This window comes from Parasteatoda tepidariorum, chromosome X1, assembly GCF_043381705.1.
Source record: "Parasteatoda tepidariorum isolate YZ-2023 chromosome X1, CAS_Ptep_4.0, whole genome shotgun sequence".
NCBI classification, from domain to species: domain Eukaryota; kingdom Metazoa; phylum Arthropoda; class Arachnida; order Araneae; family Theridiidae; genus Parasteatoda; species Parasteatoda tepidariorum.
Genome location: NC_092214.1, coordinates 82209918 through 82220974, shown reverse-complemented (window position 1 = coordinate 82220974; position 11057 = coordinate 82209918). Strand labels below are relative to the sequence as shown.

Sequence of the window (11057 nt, the reverse complement as noted above, 5' to 3'; positions counted from 1 at the left end):
TGTCATTCCCTCACTTTTTAAATAGTGAAAATAATTAATTTACTTATTAATTAATTTGAAAAATAAATTAAAAAATTAATAAATTAATTTATTAAATTAATTAATTTATTTATTAAATTAATTAATTAATTATTAATTATTATGAATTAATTAATTATAAATTAATTATTTAAATTAATTAATTATAAATTAATTATTTAAATTAATTAATTTAAATATTAAGTATAATTTATAGGATATATACTTTCTTTATAATGCCATTACATATTTCTATTAATATAAAAAGTTTCAGAGCTTTTTATTCACTTTAATTTTTTTGGGATTTTATGAACTGAAAAATGACAGTTTTCGTGAGAATGACCCATATATTTAATCATGGTTAATAAAAGTCATGCTTTGTTTAACACAGTACATATATTTTATCATGGTTACATGGTTAATAAAAGTCATGTTTTGCTTAACAAAGTATATATTAGACATTGGATTTTTTTTTTTAAATTTCAAGCAGACTTCTTTTAAAAATTATTTTTGCGTTTAACGATTAAATTTTTGACAAAATACAAAAAATAATACTTAATAACAATTCTGTTGCTAAAATGCTAACATCACTAATGTTCTAACTAATGTTCTAACACCACTAACTATTCTGTTGCTAACACCACTAATAACAAAAAGTTTAATATTATTTTATCAAACTAAAAGCTTTGATGAATTATTGTAAACAGATTATTACCGTTCTATTTGAAAAAAGGCGTCGAAATTAAAAGGTTAAAGTTATCAAATAAATGGTAAAAAGTGTGACAGTTCTGAAGATTATTTTAGTAATTTTTTTCGATACTTTAAAGTATGACATAAAAACCATTTATATGGTTACATCTACTTTTAAGATTTGTATTTGTTACTAAATGTATTGTAATAAGAACTCTAATTTTAAAAAGCCAAATTTCCGGCAAACTGTAATAACAGCGAACGGTAATATTACCATATGTATGGTTATAATACCATATGCATTGGTCTAATTCTTAGAATTATGGTTTATTTCAACAGAATTGTCTTTACCATTCAACTATGGTGATTTTACCAGAATAATTTTTCCTCCGTATATGTGAAAAAACATTTATTATCAATGAAATTCGATATCAATGGTTTATTATCACAGCGTTAAGTATAATACATTAGATAATGCAGCACTGTATAAATAACATTTTTTAGATAAATCTATGATTAAAAAAAAATCAACAATTAATACAATTAATTTCTATAGCATAAAAGTTAAAATTTGACAAAAAGTTCCATGTAGTTATTTTAAAAATTACACTCCTGTTATAAAGGAACATTAACTGAAATGAAATTAGGCATATTTAGAAATAATAAATTATAACTCGTATATAATATATATTAGCAAATGTGAAGAAAACCTAGTAATATAACAATCAATCAGATCAGAATTTTTGGTGGCCCTAACTTTCAGCGGCCCTGGGGGGTCACCCAGTTCACCCACCCCTTCGAACGGCTTCGGGTGTAAGCAATACTTCAACGAAAACAAACAAAATTTGAAAATATTGCATCACAACTATGCTCCCTCAAGTCTTTAAATTTCATGATAATAGCTCTTTCCAAGTTTCACACCTACGTTTTGGCGGTTAAAGTTAAAATTAGTAGCTATGTCCTAGTTCCTACCTCCGAGCCACAAATGTATCACTTAAAACCTCTTACCTTAGCATTAAAGATAGGTGCAAATTGCAGTGCGGTTGCTAGTAAATGACAGCCTGCGAACATTTGCCCCACCCGAGACCCACCAGGGGGCGTTACGCGACATTGCCACTCAAAACAGAATAAAAATGAGTAGACGAAGAGTAAGAAAAAGATACCTTTTTTTTCGAAAGCGATAATTTATACATCCTCTAAAATTTCCTCACACAATGTAATTATTTATGCCACTTTACTTCGTTTCTATTTTTTTTCTTCTTCCTTTTTTGAAAAAAAGTTTGAAATTAGTTGTTTAATTGGGGAAAAAAAGGACAGGAAATAAAGAGGAAGTAGCATTGCTATTTTTTTCTCTTATGGATGTTTAGGATACATTTTTTAAATCATTTTTTTTTTAAATAAAATCTTCGGTATAAAGTCGTGTAGTACTTTAGTCGTGTAGTCGTAAAGGCCCCAAAAAAACAGTTGGATTGAAAGTTTTACTTAATGTTTCTACTTTCAAACAATATTATTCTTTAAAGCACTTTTATTTCTTTTATTCAATATATATATATATATATATATATACGGGTGATTCTCACGAAATATGACAATTCACTGTCCCTTGCTCCAAGATCTAATACTATAATACTAAAAAACTTTTTTTTTAAAATTAATAAATAGCATTGCTGTTAGCATTTTCAAATGACTTTGCACTAGCATTGACAGTTTTGTATAGTTAAAAAATTTAATTGAATATCAAAATGTCATTTTCCTGGCATGTCCCAAACAATGTTTCCAATAATAACTAGCTTCAAAACTTCGCATAAATTTTTCAATATATAATTTTTTTATCTCAACCGGTGTAAGCATTTCTAGAATGTACGCAGAAAGTATTATTAACAAGAACTTCGTTAAAATTAATTTTTTCTGACAATAATCTGCTCGTCCCAAGAAAATTTGTCATTTTCCTGGCTACTTTTATTTAGTGGTTCATAACCAAAATAGATAGAGCCAGCAATAAATATCTTATGTAAATAGATTGATTAGATACCCTCCTATATGAACATGTCTTGTTGCATGAATAAAGAACCAATTTTTATGGCTCAAAATCTATTTCAAAAAATTTTTCAAGGTGAGTAGGTTTTTGTGTTGTCATTTTCCTGGCTTCTTGAAATCATTAATAACATAAAGTACATAGATTTATCTGAGTTATTTTAAGAAATCCTGTTGTTTTCTGTAGAATATAAAGCACTTAGGCCAAAATATTATATTAAAATAAAGTTATATGCTATAAAATGGCGAATTTGTCATTATCCTGGCTGTCATTTTCCTGGCTTATGAATGCCTGGACATTGAAGTGTTACCAGAAATGCTTCTAAACTGCTATTACTGCTAGGAGGGAAAGCAAATATTATCCTAATACCAAGTTTATGTATGATTGTAATATGCTTGGATGTAATCAAAGTTATTTATTTATTAAATGATTGATTATTTTGCAAACTTTTATTCTGTACATATCTGCAACAAAAAATTTTTGATTCTATCTGCAGTGGACAAAAAGAATTAACTTAAGCAATTTATGGTCCAACTAACATAAAGGCTTAAGTTGAGTTACTCACTTTTAACTTAAAATGACTGTTTTTTAAACTTCTAAGCTANTTTTTTAAATCAGCAGTGGGGACAAGTGAGGGAATGACATATTGGTATATTTTAATTACCTAAAATAAATAAAAAATAAAAGTTGGTAATTTTATTTTTATTCTTTTGTTAGCTTGCATTCTGAAGGACACTTTCCCTGATTTTTTTTTTTCGTAGGCTGTAAAACAAACATAAAATATACTGGGGTAAATAAATAGTATAAATTTGAAGAAATGTTTTGGTCCGAATTGTCGTGTTTCGTGAGAATCACCCACATATATATAACTGCTTAAAAATAAGAAAAATTTTAATTTTGAATTGATTTTCGTAGCATAATCAGAATGTTTATTTTTCTTTCAGAATTACATGCTTATTCTCTAAATCATGTTTTATTTATTTACAGCATATAAAATACTGAAAAAACTTTATCATTTTCTCTTTTATGCTCAAATACATCATGCCGTTCCCTCAGAAGAATCCTTCTCAGAAAAATCAATTTTTTCCTTGAAAAATAACCAACATACCATTATTTTTTTATCCGTATCGGTGCCGAAAAATTTAAGATTTTATGTCGATACTGAGTCTTAGCAGTTTCTGATTTGAGGATCTTATGTTGCGGGCGAGATAACTAACGGCATATCTTGCCGCTTCCTAGACGATCACTTTAATAAACGTTTTAATACTATGCTATTGCCTTCAAAATAAGAAAAAAATTATATATATCTTATGTTACAGGCAGCATATTGTTATATGGCAGATACTCGCGATATATGACAATTCACTGTCCCTTGCTCCAAGATCTAATACTATAATACTAAAAGAAATTTTTTTAAATAAAATTAATGAATTATATTGCTGTTAGCATTTTAAAATGACTTTGCACTAGCATTGACTATTTTGTATAATTAAAAAATTTAATTGAACTTCAAAATTTCATGTCTCTGGCATGTCCCAAACAATGTTTCCAATAATAACTAGTTTCAAAACCTCCCGTAACTTTTTCAATATCTAATTTTTTTTTTATCTCAACCGGTGTAAGCATTTCTAGAATGTACGCTGAGGGTATTATTAACAAAAACTTCGTTAAAATTAATCTTTTCTGTCAATAATCTGCTCGTCTCAAGTATATCTGTCATTTTCCTGGCTACTTTTATTCAGTGGTTTATAACCAAAATAGATAGAGCCAGCAATAAATATCTTATGTTAATAGATTGATTAGTTACCGTCCTATATGAGCATGTCTTGTTGCATGAATAAAGAACAAATTTTCTTGTTCAAAATCAATTTCAAAAATTTTTCAAGATGAGTTGGTTTTCGTATTGTCGGTTTCCTGGCTTCTTGAAATCATTAGTAACATAAACTACTTAGATTTATCTGAGTTATTTTAAGAAATCCTGCTGCTTTCTGCAGAATGTAAACGTCTTAGGCCAAAATATTAAATTAAAGTAAAGTTATATGCCATAAAATGGCGAATTTGTCATTATCCTGACTGTCATTTTCCTGGCTTATTTTATAATTCCAGGACATTGAAGTGTTGCCAGAAATTTTTGTAACTGCGAATACTGTAAGGAGGATAAGCAAATACTAACCTAATACCAAATTCATGCATGATTGTATTATCGTGTGATGTTATCAAATTTATTTATTTATTTAATAAATGATTATTATACACAATTTTATTCTGTACATATCAGCAACAAACAATTTTTTGATTATTTCTGCTGTGGATAAAAAGAATTAATTTAAGCAATTTATGGTCCATCTAAGATAAAGGCTTAAGTTCAGTTACTTACTATTAACTTAAAATGACTGTTTTTTAAATTTCTGAGCCAATATGTCATTTTCCTGGCATTCAAGACTTAGTGAATTTTTATTTTATTTTTTTTTCTCGAGCAAATGTCAATAAACTACACTGCTGTCTGTAAGATATTAATAAGTGTAACTAAAGAAGTATACTAAAATTTTTTTGATTATTTTGAAGACTTCAAATTTGAAGAAATTTTTTGGTCCGAATTGTCATGTTTAAAAAGAAACACCCTTATATATGTGATAAGAATTCTAAAAAGTACATTTTCAAAGTACTGATTCTTCTCCTTAGGTTCTACAGCTGATTCTGTTTACCCCGTCTAGATCTATTCGATGATATACTTCTCTATCTATTAACTATTAAACCCACATACTTACATAAAATCAATTTAGATTAAAATTTAGAAAATATGATTTCATTTTACTTTTCATGAGATTTTTATTTTTCACTTTAGAATAATATATATATAAAAGTAATAATAATCTTTATAACCTGCGTGTGAGTTTCTAGAAATCTTTAAATGAGAAAATAACAGATTGCAGGAAATGAGAAAATTGATAAAAAGTAGAAAAATCTTTCTCTTCAAAAAATATCCTTGTTTAAGCTATTTTTAAAAATTTTTCAGTAATTCTATGGGATCTTTTCTTTTTTTACATTTTATTTCATCTTATAAATACGAAGTTATTGTCTAAGAATTAGATGTACTAGAAAATGTATGATATTTGACGTTCTTGCTTACTATTTATCAGATTAGCACAAAATTTTAAAAATAAATAAAAAATTCCCTCGAAATTTACAAACAAAAATGAAATCAATAAATATATAAAAGTGGCTAAATGTCACTAAAATTTTTTATAAAAATCCTATGTGTATAAAATCCTGATATGTATATATATCCTAGATATCAGTCCTTTAGAATTATTTTAGAAATAGTAGTAATTTTATAATTTAAAAATTCCTTTTTTCGTTTAGAAAAACTATGCAAATATGTTTAACTATTATTTTATGGAAACTGAATATCATGTGCTAAATCTCATATATGTGCAGAAACGAAACCCAATATGTTTTTAGATCATCACAATAATTTGTTATGCATAAAAATTTTTCATAATGCAATAAAAATATTCAGTAAGCAATCTTGTATTTTTATTTTTGTTAGAACTTTTTTTTTCTATAAATAGATATAGAAAAAAATATAAATAGATAAGGATGAATATATTTTCTCTAACTCAGTATTAACTTCAATATGGTGTTCTTACAAGGCTTTTTATAAAACAATAAAATTGACAAGTGATATTTTAGTTTAAATAATTATTAATAAAATTTTCTATGTAAATATATTCGTGTTCCTTATTTGATCAATATAAAGAAAAGCAGTTTTTCTAAGCAGATAAAAGCTATTCTTTACTTTGAATCAATCCCTTCAGCAATTAATATTAGCAGTTAATATCAGAATTTTTACAGCTTCAAATGAAATTTCTAATGGATATAAGATAATATAGCTTCTCGAGAGTATGGAAAAAAGGTAAAAAATTCCGTACTTATATTATTTTTAGTCTATTTATAAATATGCAAGATATACTGACAAAAAAGAGTTTTATGTTAGGTGTATATTACTAAAAAGTGTCTAAATATTTTACTTCCCTTATAATCCTTTCATAACGCGTTACTTATTTTCTAATTAAGGAAATTTTAGATGAAATCTAATAAATTGAATGAAAGCAAGCATGAATATCTCTGTTTTAGACAGAAACCATGTAGCATGCGTGACTATATATTTAAAATGCCTTATAATTAATGATACAACAAACTTTATCAAATTCCGTACACGAAATTCCTTTACGTGTGAAAATTTCAAATGCATTAATTACTTTTTTTTCAGAAGCCTAAGAGTTTTACTTTAGTCGGGGCTTTCAAATTAAAAGATTTTGAAATACATATCTTCGTATTTCATACTTTTTCCTACATATATATTTTTTAAATGACAAAAATTTCGTCGTAATAAAAAAAGAAATTGGCAGTAATACTTCAAAAAAATCATTTGCAAGACTTATACATATGAAATTTTCCTTTTAATTAAATGGAAGTCTATTTTTTTAATGAAAAGGCTAAAAAGTAAAACTCTGAAAGAAACTGTTCAAAAAATTATAAAGGTCATAACAATAAAACTTCCGCGTTGAATCTTGATCCTTTATGTTTATATAAATATTTTTTTATAAACTTAAGGCTTATACTGTCAGTAAAATGCTTTCAACAGCTGCTTCCAGAAAATAAATGCATAATAATTAAGTTAGACAAAAGTGTGAAGATACAGTTGCTAGCAGTTTTGAATTTACTGGTTCGTAATTATAAAGAGGCAACAAAAAGTTAAGTATATGTTTGAGTAAATAGCAATATTTTTCTATTATAAAATTTTCCTGACATTTTTACGTACACACCTTTTACAAACCAATATATTTGAGAAAATTGAACAGGATATTGTCATTTCTCGTCAGTTTCGTTCTAAACAGTGGATTCAATAAATAGCAAAGTTATGTACAGTATTTCTCTGAACAAAGAAAATATACAAATTACGGAGAAAAAAATTCAAAACCATAATGTGTAACTCAACAAGCATAACACTCTATAAATATAACAGAAAAAAGTCTACCGTTTAATATTGTTTTTGCATTTTTCGTGAACGCGAAGCAAAATCAATTTTTTGTAAAACTTGTATATCATTCCTTATTTTTAAGTAAACGCAAACCGTTTTATAAGTTATAGCAAAATTTCACCATACTTCAGAAAGTAATATATCACAAACTAAATTTTCTAGAAATAACTATTTACTAATATTGAGAACAGTTTTCTATTATTTTCAAGAAGTGCTTACGTCTTTTTTATCTCGTTACTTACTCATTTTTCCAGACATTTTTGTTTATAATATTTTGTTGAGTATTCATACAGGAAATATTTATGATACTAACCAAGATATGAGTTATCAATTACATCATAATTTCATTAAATATTATTTTTACTATGATATGAACTTTACAAGAGAAACAAGAAAACATCTACAAGACAAATTTTGTCTTAAGGTATTTATATAAAGATGTTTTATCGCAATAATGATAAATTGTTCTAATTTGAATCACAAGCGTCTGTTCAAAATCATCACAAGTATACGTTTGCTAACTCAATATAAACTTGAAATTCTACAATCTTTTAAATACAGAAAATATAATTTGATTAGAATTTCGATTTTCGTCTATATATATAATTTAATTATTGAAGCACAGTATTTTTCTCTTCTTTAGAAAGGACAGTTTGTTAAAATGTTTTACGTTTAAAATAAATACTCATGGGAACATTTATGTTTTGTGTGATACAACCGAATAAGAAACACAAAAGAATAACTGCCCTATAAAATCTAAAGCTGAAACTTTCAAAAAATCTTAAATAAGTGTTAGATTAATTGTAAAATTATTGCAAACACTAATTTAGTTTAATTTTACTCACATGATTAAGGAGCATACATTTTATTAAAAAAAAAAATTGTTCACAAAACATGAAAAAATACAAAAGGACATTTTGTACTTATTCACTGTTACCCTGACAACATTATTACCAAGATCAATTCATTATTAGGGTTAGTATTTATGTTAAAGTCATTCAAAACTATAATAAATTTAAAAAAAACATGTCCTCCAATATTTCAGAGTAATTTTGATAAATATAAAACATTTTATTTTGTTGTAAATAATTATAATATTTCTCTATCAATAGAAACTTCAGTTTATAATCATTCTCAATTTTACGCTTATCAAGGTGGACGTTTTGTCCAAATTATACAATAAAACAATATATCAGAACAATATACAATAATATACCATTAAACAATCCCTAAAGTACAAAATAGTAAACGATAACAGGATCATTCAGAAAAATTGCATATAATTATTCAAATAACTGATAGATTCACTAAAGTATTCTCTGGAAAGCAATTTTTCCCCTGACTTTATATATGATGAAAATATCAATATTGCTATAGTATTGATTTCTGTGAACTTTTTTACCTAAGTTTTGAGTTTTCCAATGAAACAAATAAAATTTCTAGTCTCGTGTAAGTGCTTTGAAAATAAATTTAGCGGACAATGAAATTACTTTAAAATTTCGTTGTTTTGCAAATTTTGAAAACTAGAAACTGTTTTGAATTTTTCCAATGTAACACGCAACCCGAATATTATTTCTTACTATATGTTGAGAAATTATATATATATATATTTCTAATATTGTATTAATAGCAAAATATATCAATATAATAGTGTAAGAACCGAAGAAAAGAAAAGAAAGAAACTAATTTCTAAAATAAATTTTATAAACTTAAAATTCACAAAAGACAAGAAAAATATATAATAGGAACACAAATGAAAACATTTAAAACGAGGAAGGAAAACGTTTGTCATGTACTTACGAACATCTCGCAAAATTATATAAAACTTTATTTGTAACAAAATTGCTAGTAACAAAAAACGAAAATGAAGCATAAATATGTGGTAAAGAGATATATTTTAAGGAGCGATTCATACTGAAATTAAGACTTTTGATTACTTTTAATTGCCCAGAAATTGCTTTTGATTGCCCCAAAAACTAGACTTGCGCAAGGTAGTGATATATTATATTGTATAATTCAAAGTTTATAATTAATAAAATGTCGAATTGAATTTTAATACAAAATACTAATTCGATGTTTTAATTGAAATAATTAACATTAATTGCATAATATCAATTATTGAATTGAATATAGGAGGAGGATGTTCGTCAGTAATAAAGTATTTTAACTTCGGAATTACCTGAATTGGATTTGAGCAATTCAAAATATTAATTTAGATAACTAATAGATTTTTAGTTAAATATATACTTTTATTAATTTTAATACGCAATAAAATCAATGATCTTGTAAAGATTTTGATTACATTTGTACATATTACATTTGTACATGATTACATTTGTACGTTCATTACATATATATTCTTTGCTTTTAATTAAACTTTTAAAATATTCGTCTTACTGTATATTTATAGAGCATGTCGTTGGTCTATGCAAGCTACTTCTCTTATAAAAAAGTTAATTTTAATTACAACATAATACGTAATATTACATATATTTTATAAACTTACCTCCATAATTAGGTCTTACGCGCTTATCATAGCCTTGGTCGAAGAAACTATTCAGGATTTTTGTGATGTTAATGTTATCCAATCTGAAATATAAAAGTTGATTTATTTTTATTATGTAACAACAATTACATCATAGATAAAATCTAACTTGCTTTTAAGAAAGAAAAACCACACCTGAAATGAAAGAATAGTTTAATATCTATTTTGTTAAATAACTTGAAGTGAAATAAATTTCCTAAGAATTAAAAGTTCACGTCACGAATTATCAATGCAGCAATAATTGACGTTTTCTTTGAAAGGGGAAGAAGACCATTTTTCCAATATGAAGATATTTAAGGTTTGAATGAATTTAAAAACACTGGCCAAAGTTAAATTAATTTGGGTAATGCTTATTTAATTAATGGTTAATGAATTCATTAAAAGGTATAAACGTTAGATATCTATAGGTTTACTCATTACATTCAAGGTACAATTTATTCCTGTATTTAACATAACTGCTTGAGTTTATATATTTATATATATATATATAATGACTTTTTATTCTGTATTTATTTTTAGTTTACGGCTGAAATCTAAAACATGTGTTATAAAAAAAATATGCATATTTCTGCAAAAATAATATTTTTTTTAATAAGACTTTCAAAAGTTAAATAAATTACAATCCTTATGACAAGGATGAATTAAGCAAGTATCATGTCATTAACATATATTTAATCCATGCAAAAGATACATTTTTTATTCCCAAAAATCAATAATGTTTTTTC

General features: G+C 25.6%; 1 protein-coding gene across 1 annotated transcript in view; it reads right to left on the bottom strand.

The window, feature by feature from the left end:
- LOC107450611 (gamma-aminobutyric acid receptor subunit beta) overlaps positions 1 to 10371 on the bottom strand; it is a 481963-nt gene extending 471592 nt beyond the window's left edge. The window contains exon 1 of the mRNA XM_071187317.1: positions 10294 to 10371. The gene's annotated coding sequence lies outside the window, so the exon portion shown is untranslated. The remainder of the gene's footprint in view (positions 1 to 10293) is intronic.
- Positions 10372 to 11057: the final 686 nt, after the last annotated feature.